This window comes from Tinamus guttatus, unplaced genomic scaffold (assembly GCF_059628265.1).
Source record: "Tinamus guttatus ecotype Peru unplaced genomic scaffold, ASM5962826v1 Tinamus_guttatus_pri_ptg000052l, whole genome shotgun sequence".
Taxonomy (NCBI): domain Eukaryota; kingdom Metazoa; phylum Chordata; class Aves; order Tinamiformes; family Tinamidae; genus Tinamus; species Tinamus guttatus.
The window spans coordinates 6794430-6812721 of NW_028288586.1; the positions used below are offsets into that span (position 1 = coordinate 6794430).

General features: G+C 36.1%; 1 long non-coding RNA gene across 1 annotated transcript; it reads left to right on the forward strand.

Annotated features, from left to right (window-relative positions):
• Positions 1-9555: 9555 nt before the first annotated feature.
• On the forward strand, positions 9556-15274 carry LOC148595867 (uncharacterized). The gene is made up of 3 exons (XR_015914402.1): positions 9556-9634; positions 11391-11441; positions 15228-15274. It is a non-coding gene; the product is annotated as an uncharacterized LOC148595867 (long non-coding RNA).
• Positions 15275-18292: the final 3018 nt, after the last annotated feature.

An 18292-nucleotide genomic window follows, 5' to 3' on the forward strand; every position in this document is an offset into this window, starting at 1 on the left:
CATTCTTTAAAACAAACTGTTCTATTCACTTCAAGTATTCCATTAAGATACAAGATTAAGTATCTTCTTTCCCTCAGCATCATTACCCTTATGTAAAAACTCGCATGTTTCAAGACTAATATCACAAATAAATAAATAAATAAATTCTCAAGGGCATTTGGTTGCATTGAGAAATACTTACAGCAGTGGCTCTAACCAACACAGCCTACATCCTTCTCTGTCCCAGCCTGTTTAAGTCTTCTTCTGCTAAATGCTGCCTAGGTCAGCTGGAGAACAAACCGCAATAGAGATTGGTGGCCTTTTTCCTAGTTAATACAATATGTGAGCTTAATCTTTTGGAGATAGAGGAAGGATTTGGAGCTTCAGTCTTTGTGTTTCCTTCATATTTCATAGTCTCATTATGATTTCCCTTTTCATTAGACAGATTAGTCTTGTGAACCCTTCACCCTCATTTTAATCTAAACGTATATAGTCATACACATTTGTTCCATGCCAGGTCTGTTCTTCAGCTTAAATGATTCTTTCCTTCCTCCTGCTTTCTGTCTTAGTAGGGAGAATCCCCCTCCCAGGCTTTGTATAAGTAATATTCTTCCTGTTTATTTTCATCAAATAGGCACCTTAGGCAGCAAATTCACTGACTTTATGAGGTTTCTGAGCCTGCCAGAGTGCCGGGGGTAGGGCAGGGTGGGGGCTCTTCAAGCAATTCTTGCTTCTCCAAGTAGGGACTCTTATTTAATAACCTGGGTTTGATTCTCTGCTTAGTCTCTTTGAATGCAGTATTTTACCATCTTTTTCTGTAGCTGGAAATGGTTGAAGAGGTATGAAGTACTGGAAAAATCAAGAGCCATATCCCAGTTGCAAACAAAAAAAATCTAGAAGATGAAGTTGAAAGATTATGTAAAATCCAGTAGACAGTATTTCTGCTGTGAATTTATTCTCTATATTTCTCCATAAGATGATAAACCTGCACTTTATTTTCTTTGTTTTTTAAGCTTTCAAGTTCTCACTACTGCTAACCTCATGACTACAAATATGAGAATGTGAGTGTCACTAACAGGGTAATAGATGGGCTTTAAAATAGTGAGGTATTATTTTGGTTTTTTTTTTAATAATAAACTGTGGTCATTCTTATTCATTTCCTGATTTTTGAAACTACAGACTTCATATTTACAAGCTTTCCTCTAAGGACTAGAAAAAGTTCCGTTATAAGTAGAAGCCAAAAGTCACTTAATCACATGACTCCTGGGCCGTGGGCTGGTAGAGGAAAGACAGTATAAACTGCAAAACTCAGGAGAGTTGGTAGCTGTGAGTGTAATGCTTGTCTTGCCATCATCATAAAATAACGTTTGGAATGAAGTATATAAACTCACAATGAAATGTCACAGAAGTTGCTATTAGCCTCAATCATAGAAAAGTGTGTTTGTATGCAAGTTATAAACCAAACCTAAGTTGGCTACAAACCTACAAACCAAAAAATGAGGAAGAAAGCTGAAGAATAATATGAATTATTTGTTTAAGAAGTAACAGCTTCTCTGAGCCTCAGTAAAAATAATTCACCCGGAGACAAGATAAATATTACTTATTTTCCCTGTGTCCTATGTCTGCAGTTATTATTTAATAAGTTGTAGAAATGAGTTTTTAAAGACAGTGGTATTAACATGTAAAAATCAATAAGCTACTTTGAGGATTAGCTTTGCTTTTTTTCATACTGTAAAATGTAGTCACAGCATAAAACAATAAGCATGAGTCACAAATTCCAAGAAATTGGGAGACAGGCTCTACTTAACTGCCCATAAGATGGTGATGTTTTGCTGATAGTAATGAACACTGATGCTTTATTGTGACTTACTTACATTTGGTCATTTCAGTGTGCCCTGAGACAGGTTCTAGTGAGAATTCCAGCAAAATATCTTACAGTATCTGAAACATAAGTTCTAGAAAAAGGTTAGTAAGTTTGTCTTCTCAGCAGCCTTATGTGGTTTATAAATGTCATTTGGGAAGGGTTGGCACTAAAATTTTGGTAGAGTGTTGAATTTTGTGCAGTAAGCAGGGCGGACCATGCATATGTTGAGAAGCATGGACTGAGAGGAGAACCACCATCGTAACAGCACGGAATCAAAATTCAATCCCCATAATAAGCAGTCCTTCATTGTCTTGGAGGACTCAGTAATACTAAATTTAGAGGCAGGGAGGGAAAAAAGGAACTAAATAAAAATTTAAGTCTCCAAATGTTGCATTAGCACAAGGCACAGATGTATTCTTTATTCTGGCTTAAACTGAAGAACAGGGGTTTTTTTGGTTTGATTTTCATTTAGTATGATGATGTGATGGTAAGCATTTAGCTTTCCTACTATCATGTCAGAAAATACTTTTTTTTTAAATATACAGGAAATACTAATATATACTGAAGATGAAAACAATTTACAGTCTCAATTTGATATTCTAAATACATGAAGAAATTTTAAATAAAGCAAATACAAAGCAATAATAATAAATAAAGCACACCTTCAGGCTTGTATGTTAAATAGGGCATACACACTGTTAAATAAAATAATATGTATATGAAATATACACTACATAAATAGATAATACATAAAATGGTGTATTGTATAAAACAGTATATACAACTTGATTCCCTAGTAATTCCTCTATATTTTATATTTACTTTATACTAATATTCCCATAATATTTCCTCTATATTTTAAAAGAATGTCCCAAAAAAGTACAGAAAATTTAGCTTGGAAATGATTGTGACAAAACCTACATTGAAGCATCAGAAGTTCCACAGGAACTTAAGGAAATTTCTATGATTGGAACACTATATAAGACACTGCAAATAATAGTGATTGCCTATAGAGAGACTGTCAATAAACAATTATGGTCTAACAGCCAGTGTTAGTAAGAGCACAGCTAGCAAAACTATACTTTTCTTATTGTCCGCAGATGAAGGATGTGAAAATGCAAAGGCAGTTCAAAGGACAGCAACGATGACATCCTGGTGGATAGGAAAAATAAATTGCATGATATGAGACTTAAAGAGCTCAACTTATAAGTGGTTGATCATGAATACTGCTTGATAGTGGGAGGCTTTTGAACCTTGCTGACAATGACATAATGAGATCCAATTACTGGAGTGGAAATTAGACAACTGTACTTCCAAGTAGCTGGGATTTCACAAAAGGTGAATTTTTCATAGAGATGACAGCGACTAAGCAACTTTGCTTTACTAGCAACTTGAGCCTGTAAAGTGAGATCAGTTATGATTCTCCAAAAGAGAATTAATTTCTCTTTTGAAAGAAATTCCATGGCTTGTGATCGTGGTAGGAAGCAGAGAGTAAGCACAGAGAATCTTTCTGGGTTTGGAGCTGAATTAATACCCGTCTTCTTCTCTCTTCTTTCTGATCCCAGGCAGAATAAGATGGCATGCAGAGCGCCTAGTGTGCTCAGCAGTCCTGCATTAAGAGAGGGATTCAAATTTCATGCTTTGAGATTATCAAAAGTTCCCATAACGAACAGAAAAGAGTGTGTTTTTTTTCTCCTTGACATATTATGTGGTACCAAGGGAACAAGGATTTGATCTCCTTCTGAAGCAATGCTGTTAAGCTACAGGGAAATGGTAAGACATGGAGAAGGGTTAAACTCTGAGCCCTCCAAAATGACTTGTACCAAATCTGATGAATGTTAAATAAATAAACAAATAAATAAATAAATGAACAGTTGAATGTGGAGTAGGAAAGGAAATTTCTTCTCAAGTCAGTGTGTCAGAAACCTTCTGTTTCCATACTTCCTGGCTTAAAAACACTCATTCTGTTCCCCCTAAGTGCCTGTCATTACAGAAAACTCTGACGTACCCCACTCTCACCTCTAGCAAATATTTTATGAGTACTAAAATATTTGGTGTCATTTAATAATCTCCAATATAAACAAGACCAAGCAAAATATTATCATGGACTGACCTTTAACCTTATTCATTTCAAACGTTTATCATCTGCGTTCTTACCTACATTTATCATCTGTGTTCTCTTAAGAAGGTGACATACGTATATATGCGTATATATGTAGGTATGTGCATACTGCATTATTACAAATAATGTCATGCAAATATGATAAATTTACCTAATAGAATGGCTACTTAATAATCTACCTAATAGGATGATCTTAGTAACAAAGTCCTCTTTTTAAGAAGTGATGAGATTTCTGTATGTGCTACTACTCCTTCCCATACTATTGTGTTACACTGTGTTGCATTGTGTTAGCACTTAAAAATTTGGAATTCAGCAAACCAAAAAATTGTGTTACACTTAAAAAGTGTACCACTTTGTCAATCACAATGCAAAGGAAGGACGATCACCTGATCAAACGCGTTTTGCTTCCAGCAGCATGGATCTGGCTCCAGACTTGTGCCTTCTGCTGAGCTTTGAGTTTAGCAGCAGCCTGGGCACTGCCTTTCCGAAAGGCAGCAAATGTAATTAAATAATAAGAACTGTGTGTCTGCACTAGACAACATTATATCAGTGTGTTATCTCAAACATTACAGCTATGTCTCCAGCTAAAGCACACTCGAAATACGTCTTTTTTAATATTATTTTTTTAAAAACGGACTGGTAAACTTCCATAGGAAGAGTAACCTCTTATTTCACAGCTGGTATATGAAGTAAAAAAATAAAATGAAACAAAAAAGCCTTCTCATCTTTGGAACTTGAAGATCAGGTTGGTTTAATTTCAGAAAAATTGCAAAGACAGGATACAACATTTTACTGTAGTGTCTGGAAAGTGATAGTGACACTAAAATGTAGATGAGTAACAGATAACAGAAAAAGCGATTGCCCTAATTGCTCAATTGCTCTTTCATGCCCCAATTAGACATGAGACACTGAATATGAGACTCTTGTCCGATCAGTTCAATTGGAAAGAGACAGAAATAAAGTAGTTTTCTTCAGTGTTTTAAAGGCAAAGCAAGCAGTATCGCTTCACTGCTCCTTTTGGTAGTCACATATTAACACCAAGGAGCAAGGTGACAGAATGAATTCTGCAGGTTACTACCTACTTACAATACTTGCTGAGATATCTCTGAATTTACTGGAAACTTACCCCTGGACTTCTTTTGCCCAAGCTCAAACAAGTTATTCTGTTACCTAATTACTACAATTAGGCAACTACAGCTGGTTTCAGTAATTGGTCTGGGAAAATATGGTAATTCCAGACTATGAAATGTGAGTTAGAGAGACCTTTGTTAAAGTTTATACAGACTAATCCAAATTTTCCTTAAATAATATCACTAACCTAAGGGTTGCTGAACCCAAACCCAAATTTGACAGCTGTGTTATTTAATACTGCACATTGACTTCAAATGACCACATAAATTGAAAGAGGCTAAGAACAAATCACTAGTAGCTATGTTAACAAGTGTATTCCATTACTCTTGACTCATGAATATAACCATCATGGATATTTTAATAGCATACTTTCTAGAGCTTGCTGAATTAGAGTAAAATATCAGTGGAGATTATATTCATTGCTCAGTCAGGCCTGATATGTTTTTATTCCTTAATCAGTGTAAAAGAAACTTTCATCTGATTAAAGTCAAGCTTTCTGGTAGCACACTGTGAGGATTACAGTCTATCTTAAAAAAAAATAAAAAGGAAAAAAAATCTCATAGATGAATAAGCAACTTAATATCAACGAGATCTTGATACCCTACCAGTTGAAACCTGCATCTTTTTTCAGTTTTTTTTTATATTTCCCAGACAGACATTTTAGTTATGTGCAAACACCATGTTTCTAGTCAAACTGGAACAAAATAAGTAATAAAAATGAAAAGGAGGAGACTAATTTTTTCCATATATTTGATGAAAATGTGGTGTGTGGTACTGATCCCAAAATGGTCAAACATATTTTGACAATTTTACAAAGTGAAACTTTTCAACATTTAGGGGCATAAGTACAAAGAGCCCCACACTGCCCCACTTTCCAGACATTTACATTCTCTCCAGGTTCCCTTTACTGACAAAGGAAAGAACGAAGAAGTCAGTCTCTCCCCATTGACCATACAGTTTCCTAATTCAGTTCAGCTGGGCTGCACAAATGACAAAGGTTAAATGGAGATACTAGCTGGAACATAAAACACTCAATTGAACATCAGCTTTTTCACTTTTTCACTACCAGAAAAGTAATTTCTTTTTTTTAAACCTGAACTGATGCAAGTTTTTCCTGTTAATTTTCATTCTCCTTTCAATCCACCAAAGCAAAACCCATTATTTTTTAGGCTTTATTGACAAGATTTTCCTAACCACTACATAAAACTATAGTATAATGCACTGTATTCTCACCAGTAGTTAAGCATCAAAGACTCCCTGGCATTATAATCTTTTAAATTAGCTTCTAAGGAAGCATATTCTTAAGTAAAACCCTGTGGTCTGACCTCATTTATATTGATACAGTTGATACATTATTGAAAACTTTGTGAATTTGATTACAGATAAGTAATTAAATCTCTTTTAAAGGAGAGATGGTCTCAAGTCAAAAAAAAAAACAGAGGCACACTGTATGCAGAATTTCCCAGTCTACATGTACTAGAGATATTTTAGCCTTGTTTATATTAGCATAACATGCATTATTCTTCAGCATTTGCATCCCAAAATGATTATGTTGTTAGAGAGCAAGTTCTGTGATTTTAGCATTTCATTCTATGTTGATGGCTACCTGTTGTATTTTGAAATGTGAGAAAATTACCAATACTGTTTTGACTAACAAAAATATTGTCTGAAATGGAAAAGCAAAGGTGCAGAAATGAAAGAGGAAATAAAATTGGCATTTGAATGCAGGAGTTTCAGTTCTTTATCCAAGAACTGAGGGCAATATTTTGAACCTCTTAAGGATTCAAACTTACCAGGCATCTCCCAAAACAGCAGTTGCAATGGACAACCCATTCTTTCCTCTGCCATGTGGAGAATAATGTTCTGTACCTATATTGTTCAATAAAGGGCATCTCTGTAGGTATTAAGCTCTTCCGTATGGTAGGCTTACAAGAGGAACTTTACAAGAGAAAGAGGAGCACCCTCCAGTGCACAGGAGACTTTCAGGTGTAAGAGCATCCTGTGTATGTGTCTGTGTGTGTCTGTGTGTGTGTTAAGCTTGTCCCAAAGGCAGGTGAATCACACTGGCTGCATCTGCCCCAGGCTGATACTCTTGTAGGGATGTGTAGAAGTGCCATTGAGTCGCTCCCTGTGAATGCGTCATTTTCTTAGAGGGGAGTTTGGATTGTAAGGTAGTAATGTACAGTTTACTAAAGACAAAGCAATATTGATGTCCTATATAATGCTGTTTTTTCTAAAGAAAACAAACTTTGAGGGATTTTTAACAGTTAACCAAGGTGCTGAGTAATTTTCTGAAGAACTGAAATCTTTCAATTTTTCCTGATTGAAATGGAGATTCGTGTTTCTAGAATTAAGCCTTTGACAACATCCGTTGCTCAGGGATGATGGTTGCACAAAGAAATTTTGAGGTTAGTCTCAATCTTCACAGTGCCACAAGTGTTCAGTGTATCTTGCTGTTTAGGATAAAATAGAAACATCTGTCACAAGGACTTTTGTATGATCTGCAAATACATTAAAGAAGGCTTGCACCACTGAAATCAAATAGTGCTTTTGTAAACTGTAGCTGTATGAATTTTCTAAATATAGTCTGAAGATAAAATGGTAACTACAGAAATACCTAAACTGTTTTAAAGTTGCTGTTATTTCTTTTCTTCACTTTTTCTTCTGCTGAATTACTCTTCGAACCCAACGGGAACAAAAGCTGCAAGTAGGTTTGGATTATTTTTAATTATTTTTATTAGTGAAAAAAGCAAATAATTCTAGATAAAAGCCCCTAAATCATAAGCAGAACAGAAAAGAGACAATCCCACCAGCAACTGCCTGCCAGCTCCGGAATTTTTTGTTCTGGAAAACAACGAGCAAAGCACAGTCCTTCAGAAAAAATCAAAGTTGTGTTAGCATTGTCTCAACTAGGAGAAACACTGAGCTACACAGAAAGCAAGGAGAAGACAGGATGAAAGCACTGGGAAGGTATTCCTGCAATGTGTGTGGAAAAATAAATCCTGCAATGAACAGAATTAAATGGGGCAAAGAAACTAGTGACACTATTGTTCACTGTTAAATCTCTTCCTAAGAATCCCTCTCATCAGTCTCCCTGAGTAGATAACTACGACTGTACAGAGGCTAAAAAAAGAATGATAAAAACTGAAGTTTTGGTTTACTTTACAGGGACATATTTGTACTTCTTTTCTAAAATGACAAAGATAATGGCAGGACTCCTATAGACTCCAGTTTATGTTAAATGAGGGCTCTATAAGTTTGTCCATCTGCCATAACAATGAGTATGTGCTACATTCTAATTAAAAATGTTTTATTTATACACACAGTGGTGTAAATGCTATTGCTTCCATTTTTTTGCTTTAAAAAGCTCCAGTTAAAACCTAACTTCCTCTCCAAATACAGATAAAATATCCATTAGTTTGTGGGTTGCATGCAGAACTAAGTGAGAACTGGACTAAGCTATTCCATATTTAACTCACTCTTAGCCTGGAGATTTTCAGCTAATTCGTCTTTTGAATACAACAAAACTGCAACAAAGCTGTTGTAGAGGGAGTCAGCCTACAACATCAGAATTTGTTCTGGAAATTCCACACACTGTTTTATTGGGACTGCAGTGGGAATGTCCCATGCATGTTCATTTCTGCCCCCAGCCTCAAACGCCCTCATACTCTTACACTGCACAGCAATCCTCATGGTACATGTCTGTCCTCTGGGCAGACATTTACATAATGTACAGCTTTCCCTCACTTTTTTATTTTTAAACAAAATTTTGTTTTTAATGGAAAAAAAAGTATTTACCAATATATGTACCAACATATATCTTTTAGAAATCACATACATTCTTTTAAATACATAAAATTCTTTAAATGTTTTAAACGGTAAAGAAAAATATTCTTTCTGGGCTATCCAGTAAGCTTACGCATAAGTACAAAAACCTACTGAAATCCTACAAAACTGCAGAGTAAGGTTAATCACATTGCTTTTTGAATATTCATTTCTTTTGAGAAATAGATAGCATAAATAGTTAAACATATCTTAAAATAATTTAAGAGGCCCTCAAACAGCTTGAGAAGATGAAACAATTTAAAATCAGGAGGAATAATTATTCTTCCCTGTTAAAATTAAGCAGCAGCTTATCAAAAGAAATGTATTTTCCCCAAGCTAAGATTCAAAACAGTTACTGACACAGAGATAGAACTGTTACAGGCAGCTCAAGGTGGACGAGAGCGAGACAACGCATGCTCTGCCTTATCTCACTGAGGCAGATTTTTTGAGGCAGAATGGAAATAATGGGTACTCACTGGTCAAATCTCCAAGTGCTGATTGGTGCCTGAGCATGTGGTGGCCCATCCGCAGGAAACTCATCGAAAAGCAGCAGAGGCTTCTTCGCTTGCCGTGTTTCTATTTACGTGCATCGCTGACCTTCCGTCAGCTCCGTGCGACACTCACTCACAATGGGGCTCAGAAATTACTGCACAGGGGAAACCGTCTCGGCGTTGTGGTAGCTCAGAACCCACACACCCTAAAGGAAAAGATCTGTGAGTTGCCCTTGTTTCTTCCTGTGTTCTTCTGCTTTTCAAAGGCTTTTAACCAAGGGACTGGCTTGTGTTTCACAGTCTTTTTCCTCTAACAGATTCCTCATATGACTTAAAACATCTAGGATTGTGTGGCATATAGGTTCAAGAAATAGCCTACCACACCTGATGACCTCATGGCATACAGCAAAAGCCATCCAATGTTTCTTCAAAATATTTTTATTCCCTTCTCCATTAATCAAATCAATATAGCCTCTACCAAGCAAATGATTATTTTTTCTATATATGTTTTTCACATTGCTAATTTATGTTTCCATGTAGAGGTATTGTATTAAAACAGAATTTTATTATATAATTAAACTTAATAAACTGATGCAAATAGTTTCCTAAATAAATATATTTACAGAGAACTTTGATAGCTCCCATTTGATGCGTTGACATTTTGTTACCATGAAAATTCTGGTTATGTTTCTGGCAAGACAAGGAGTCAAGTTAATGAACTGAGAAACTTATTGCCAGAAACATATTAGTAAAACCAGATTGTGTTCATTTAAATCAGATAGATAAGTACTTCTGCCTCCTACATGTGACTGTTTTGTGTTGCGGTGAAGAAGAAATGTGAAAATAATCTTGACAATGCTATTTGTCAGGGCTTTACACTTTCTGGTAAAATTACTGTTTCAGTTTCTAACATTGTTCCTTATTGTGCTCAGGATTTACATTGGCTTAGTACTACAGAGCTTTTCAAAAGGAGATAGAGGAGATAGATAGAGGACAGTGAATAAAAACCCGCCTAACAGTTTCTGCACCTTCATTACAGCTCTACAGCTGACTGTCTGAATCAGGCATACTGTTGTGTCTACAACAACTTTAATCCATTTTCATTAAACTTTATTGTGAGAATAAAGATGGCCAAATGAGCAAGAATAACCATTATGAGGTCCACCTGGTGTAGCGTTGTGATATCTGATTGAAAAGCTGTCCTTTGGTAGACATTTAGCTGTTTATAGGAATCGATATAAAAGGCAACAGTAATTATTTACAGAAGTGAAAGCCAAATTCTTCAGTTCTTCTTCAAGCTTCGTATTGACTCTAGTGAAAAAGAATCTGACTGACCTATGAGCTGGATTATCAATCGTTTTCAAAGATGTCTGAAAGATTTAGAAGTTTATGCACTATTTTCAGAAGCAAATTTTTGGACAAGGTGTTTCACAGACCCATTATATCTAGATACAGTTTTGATAGATTGTCTTCATACTGCATGCTCAGTTTATAAAACTTTCATCTCTGTTCACAAATTCTCATATAAATACAGATCTATATGTGCAAATCCCATCACTGAGGTCACAGATGGTGATGACAGAAGAGCACATGCATAAACGAAAATTTATTATGTACAAATGGAAATTTCATTAAGGCTATTTTTGAAAATACGATGGAGCTACGCACTTTCTAGTGCTAGTCATAATAATCATTATGTCTTGAAACAGACTATTAGTGTCAAAAGCGTCAAATTTCTCATGCCTTAAAAATAGGTGGTATCTGAAATTAAGTTTTTCCTGATTTAGCAAAAAGTTCTTAGCAATATTACCAGGCTAACAATATGTCTGCTCCAGGTAATTCTTAACTTCTGATTTGAAAAGGAACACTTGCTTAATAAATACAATAAAAAATAGAGGCTTGAGTCCACAGTGTACAAATAGATGCATCTAGATTTTTAAGACTCTAGATAACTGATACATTTACTTTCTCTTCATAGACTCATTTGAAGATTTTGCACTTCCTTGATTTTAGAAATCATGAGCAGAGAGTAAGTACTGTATATTTGGATATTTGCCAATATCTGCAGTTCTGGAAGCTGTTATTGTATATGATTATTGATGTTATTTTATGTTTCAGTCGTTCTAAACTTTATGTGATACTTTCATAATCTTTCCATTTGTTCTGTATTCTGTTACTGCCTTTGTTCTTTCTGAAACTGTCATCTCCTGCTTCACCTACAGAGGTTCAAATAACACCTCTAGGAAGATTTTTGACGAGTGCCCTTAATTCCACTCATCTTCCCTAAGGCCTTCAGTGTATAAACCTCCTTGGTCCTTCTAGCACAGTATTTCAGGAGATTTTTTTTAGATCACTCCTTTTATCAAACCCTACTCTCGTCCCTGCTCTAGTGTATAACTAACAGCACATTGACTGCCTGGAAGTGCTATGTGCTACATCAGGATTCAACAGCACATACATAAAGGAAGTAGCCAGTATTGGAATTTGTTGAGTTTATTTGTTGCAGACAAATTCAGTTATAAGCCACAGAGCAACACAGTAGCAGAAGCCTACTTTTTATTTTAAAATGTCTTGGCTTCTTGAGAGTAAGTCCTATAATAGAGAACTCCCAGAAAATAATCAGGGCAATCAGCATGAAAAAGTATGAATCTCAGTTTTCTCACAGCTTAACCTCCCTCCTTTTTTTTTTTTTTTTTTTCCCTTGCTTCACTACTCTCCTCTCACTGCAAGAGTTTGTCCATCTTTCCTCCAGTGCTCCCACCTGATGGAAGCCACCACTGAGGACTTTAAGAGCTTCTCTGACTACTAACCTGAAATGATTATTTGACAGTTGGAAAAACTTTCATGTGCTGTAATGTATGAATGGACAAATCTTACATGTGTAGCACAAACTCTACTACACTCCAGGACTTGCTATTCTTACCCCATTCTCCTAACTCATGGCTCATGGAAGGAAGGTTATTGCATACCTATACACTCTTTAGTGTACCTGCTATTGCCAGCGTGGGGTCTGTATGTGCATGTTCGGATGAAGGAATCCATCCCATGACCTGTGTAGAGCTGTTCAGGGGGCAGCGGTAGTTGAGCATCTGTAATTTTGCTCAAAGTTTTGAGTTTGAATCCATAGCGAGCATCCCCTAATCAGCTAATTTTTTTTCCAAGGAGAAACTGCATTTTATTTGTTATATGTGTTGGCTTCAGAGCAGAACTGAAATTCACAGGGAACATAGTCATGTAATTTCTTAGTTACAAGCTTGCAAAACCGTCTGGTGGAAGTGGGTTACAGGGGCTATGACTGAAGCCCTAGCTCGAAAGGCTTCGTTTTCAGCAAAAATATTTGTTTTGGGCTCTGACAATCCTTCCTCCAGGCTAAGTTGCACCAGTCAGGATCACATCATGACATCTGCACAAAGAACAGGGGGAAATGGAATCTCCACTCACCACCACAGTTGAAATTGTAAGAATCTCTGAAAAACATCTTCTCAATGGAGGAGCTCAGTCTGTTCTTCATTAAACTGGTCTGAGTATGAGCTGCGGTTCAAAAGTCCTCTGAATTTCAGAACCAGTAGATTTTATGCTATCATGTGCTTATTGTTTCCAATGGCTGGTTTTTATAAAAAAAATTAAAATTGCAAACTTGGGTTTGAAATTTATGATTGTTGGTTTTAGGCACTCTGGACACCAAGAAAAAGTTATTGTAGAAATAGATCCTACAGCTACCAGATTGTGTAAAAAATAGCTTAAACCGAAGCTAAGCTTAAAGCTTAATACCAATAGTAATGTAATTGCAGCAGCTCACTGCTCAATAAAACTAACTACCTGAGTGTTCACCCAGATAAGTAAGCAAGTTTGCAGCTCTTTATTTATAATTAGCTTCATTATATCCACCTGGGCAGAAGTCACTCCAGTAACAAAATTCGAAATACACATTCAAGGTTTATGCAGCTGGGGGAGGATGGATCTGTGGATGTGTAAAAGTGCTAAAATAATAATCTAGCATAAATACATGTTCTGGCAGATACTTCTGAATTTTGTCAACTTTTTACAGTAAATCAGAAATTGCTGCATAATAGCCAGTATCAGTTCCTTTTGTCTGAAAAGTGATACCTATGCCACACTTGCCATTTTATTTTGTTCTGCTCTGTACTTGTATTTTGTTCAACTGGGGGAAGGGAGAAATTTGCACTCTCAACGCCTAACTAATGAAAAGATTGCATAAACATTTATTTTCTAAGCTATCACAGAAGACACAAGTTATAGAAAGTTAGACTTTCTGAGGACACTGAGTTAGGAACAAGACAAGGTAAATTTGACATCAGAATTAAGAACAGCTGCTGAGTTATTGTCAGAACTATCAGATATAGATACATACTTTTTTCATAGCTTACATATAAATATTCAAATATATAGTTAGCTCTCTATTCTAGCTTAGCTGTATTTTTGAGTTTGACTAATCAGTGGCAACTCCCATACTATGTAAGTCTTTGATTTTGGAGGAGATTAAAATATATATATATATATGTGTGTGTGTGTGAATTTGGACTATGGCATACACAGATGCTAGGATTTTATAAGTAGAGAAGTTCAGTAATCACTGATCAAATTACTTCTATCCCTGAACCTCCTGGCACTAAATCACATGCCTGTGAACATCACCACTATTTTTTTTTTGAGAAACCTCACGCGTGTAAGGCCACTTAACACTTGGAACATCAGACTTATAGTCAATAAAACCTACAAAAAAAAAGTGATATACATGTATTTTTCTCTTATTATAAGACAAAGCCATTTATTCTAATGTAGAAATCAATAGGAAGTAGATACCTAAATACCTTTAAAACTATGGGCCTAAAACTACATTAAAGTTCACATTTTTTTCATCCTCCAGGAAAGACACTCCTAAAATCTCTAAAAGCCTGGCCACAGATAGTCCTCTACAGCAAAGAGCAAAAGCATAACCCAATTTTCCTGATATTTTTAAACTAAGACTGAAAAGAAAGCAATATCTGTTTTTGTACAGCATAAAAAAGATCAATCTTTGCAGCTCCTATGTCCACGTACTGTCCATTTATGGGTGCAGTACAGCCACGGAGTTAACACCAGGTTCCTGGAACAGCACATTCATCCTCTTTTCTATTTCCTATTTCATTTTCTCATAAAGCTGACAAGAGTGAAACAGACAAAAGTAAAAGAACATTACCTAGCATTATCCACTTCAAGTTCTTATAACAGCAATTGGTTATATCACTTTAAAACTATATTTTTCAAGTGAAGGAGTTGCCCCCAAGGCTTTAGTCCCAAAATCACCCTTGTCAGATGAACCCCCTACTTTCAGTTTCAGCCTCAGGCCCTGCTGCGGTTTCTTTTTTGAAGTGCTCACAGGTAGAGGCAGCTGGACAGAGAAAGCCCTGCACCCAGAGAGCTGCTTGCTTCTTGTTCTGGAAAACCTCCTGCCAAGCAGCAAGCAGAAGTATTCAAATAAGAAGATGACACTTAGAAAGGTTAAATGACATTCAGATGTCATCTGATTAAATGACATTCTGCATGGGAAAGAGGCTCAAGTTGAAGCTCAGGTCGTTACATTGAACTGTCACCAGACTATAAACAGATTTTAAGCCTCTGTTTTAAAGCTGTTGACTTACCTTTGAGATGAGAATAGATTTTCAACTACACCTGAGCCTGGGATCACCTGCCTTTGAAGCAGGCACAAAGATAGTTCTCTACAATGAGAAGCAAGTCTTTAAGTCAAGTTCCAACTAAGCTACTAGCAACTTTAAAGCCTGTGTTTTGAGACCGCAGGTTTCTTTGTCTACAGAGAGGAGCTTCAACCCCAGCTGTGAGTGCTTCAAAGGCATAGGTGCTACAGCAGGAACTGCAGCTAGAATTGAGATGCCAGCTTCAATACAAAGTAGGTTTTAGGAACCAAAGATTTCCATCATCAGGTATGTAAATATACACACATTTTTATCAAGTAGAAGCCATTTATAACACAAATTTGCAATTTTAAAACAAGTTTTAGCAAGAGATTATAACTATGCTCTACAGTATTACTTAATGAATATTTTAGTCCTTGTGAATTATTTGTATTTGTTGCAGGTCTGTTTTCCAAAGGATCACAAGCACACCTCCTGTAGTTCTGTAAGGTACTGAAAGTAAAATTTGTTTCTATTAGCATGTCAGGTAGAACAGTTCCTAAGATTAGTCAAGGCCTCTGAAATATTTATGGAGTACACTGAGGGTTTATTTCACATCCTACTCAGTGCTGTTTTACAGAGGTACACTGTTATTCTCGTAATTTTGTTCATAAGTAGCTAATACACTTCATGTACCCAATTTGATACCTAAAGGGAAAAAATAGAGCAATATCATGGCTTTTGTCACTATAGAAAGTATGGCGAGGAGAGTGAGAAGGAACTCCTCCCCATGGAGATGCTGCATTCAAGGGAAGCTCAGTGCCCCTCGGAAGAGACTTTATACAACTTAAATAAATAAAATGTTCCCTATGACACATTTTTAGATGTTTTTTGCTAGATTAATCTATAGATCTATATTTCATGCAAGGTCCACTGCTATGTTTTTTGGCCATTTTCCTCCTCTTTGTGAATCTAGAGTGTAAAGAGAGCATCTAGACCCAGGCAAATGACACATAAAGGAAAACTCCCTGCATGGGGTATCAAGCCAGCAGGAGCAGGGAATATCTTAAGAATAGGGCCGTAAGTTTTTGTTTGGTTCTCTTTTCCATTTTTCAGTTAACATTTTTTTTCTCTGAAATGTAGCTCTACTTTTTAGAGTTTGCCCTTTTATTTTTGATGAAAACACTAGGTCAATAATTTACAACCTTGCTAACTAAAAGGGCTCTGAAAAAAACTTCCCAATACTTCTCAATGCTTCTCTGAAGTAGTGAAATAGCTTTATTTTACTTGTTTTAATTATTTGGTGAAGAAAATACTCTGATTTATTTGTCTTTATTTACACATTTCATCTTCTTCAGAATCAAAATGATAAAAAATGAGAAAAAGTAGAAAAAAAGTGAAAGTCAGGAGGAAGACTAAACTGGAGACAGCTCCATGCTTCCTAAGGCTTATTTATACATACTTTCCATTTCCCTCCTTCTTCCTCTAGGAAGAAAGGAATACTGTGTTTTACTAGTCCCTTATATGAAACAATAGAAAATTCTACTACCTGACTGATCTGGACCTACTGTCAATTAAACTGCTCTGTGCAATTGACTTTAAAGAGTATCTCTTACTCCATAATGGAACTTACATTTTATATGCGGTTGTGAAGCTTTTTCTGACTTTTTAACAGGGCAGAACAGTCTCTTCTGAGGAATTGTTTGCTTTCCGTCTCTATTACTCTGATTTAGAGAATAATAGAGAACTATGGAGTAGATATAATGCTGTAATTAACTGGACTGGCTCTGCTGATGTTATTGACCATGAGTGTATAAACTCAAGTGACTTCTGAGTAGCCACAAAGTACCACAGGTGAAATACAGCCCTATGTTCACTTTATAGCCGCCTGCTAATGGATGTTGAATTTTCCAGTTAACGTTTTCAAGTAAAGCACTGCCTTGAGATGTTGGAAAATGCTTTTCTACATGGTGCGTGATTAGGGGAGCAGGCAGAAATGACAAAACTCTTATACTAAAACAGTAGTTTTATTTAACTGTGTCGCAGCAGACATGCTTGTAATGTTTATTACTCTTTTTTTTCATCATTGACACTTTTTTTATTCTAATTCTTCATGCTGAGCATCTTATGTACATCTAACATAACTATAATCTACATTAGGAAAGAATGGAAAGTATACAGTTCAAAGCCATTATGCATCTCCCTACTCTGGCGTACAAAGCCCAACTTGTGTAAGCTGTAATCGCTTTATTAAGGTTAGCATTCTAAAAACTGCTAATTCTAACAACTGCTATAGTGTCTGATGCACCTGCAGTTTTGATCTGAACAGATTCATGATTCTCGACTTCATCTCATCTGCCTTTCTTTATATTATAGACATCTATATTTTAAAAAAAGATGCATAAAATTTGGCGGCTCAATTCAAGTGGAGGTCGTTAAATAAAGGTTTATGTTTTTAAGGTGCTGATGACCACTGAGAAAGCAGGACAGGTACCCTCACTGAAAGCGCAAAGCTTAAAACAGGCACCAGCCTTTAATCCTTTAGCTTAGTTTCTGATTTCAGTTTTTACAGGAAACATTAATCTATTCCTATTTTTAGAAATGGAAGATATTTCAGTACAAAGGATTAAAAATGTGAAATTGGAGACAGTAGGAAGCTAATCACTCAAAGGAATCAAAGCAATAAATTATTGGGTCAACCTTAGCATTTTCTTTTATAATTGTGCTGTGATTAGACAGAGAAGTATTAAAGAGTCTCTGGCTAGACACTATGCTTACACAGAAATAACTTGGGTCCAAGATGAAGAGAGTTAGTAAGTGTGAACCCACTGGGTAATGCCTTGGGGTGTGAAGACAAGATTGTGGATCGTTGTTTAAATTGGGAATACAGCCAGGTCCAGGCCTGGAGGTTGAGACTGAAGGAACAACAGAATTTGTTTATTACACAACTCCGCAAGGCAACGAGGACTAGATGGAGACTGCTGCTTGCTTGAACAAAGCGTTTATGTTTGTTCTGGGCTATGTTAAAATTAGTATCGGGTTTGGAATTAATATAAAGTTCTCTGATTTTAAGAATTGAAAAGGTTTTACTGAATGTTAGAGCTACAGGGCCTGGATGGCAGTTTTTGCTAACAGATATGCCTATCATATAGAGGGATTTTACAGATGGATGAGTGTTGTTGAGGTACAGGTAGTATGGGGCAAAGATGGGGGGTAAGATTAGCAGCAGCTGAGTTTGGTACACAGG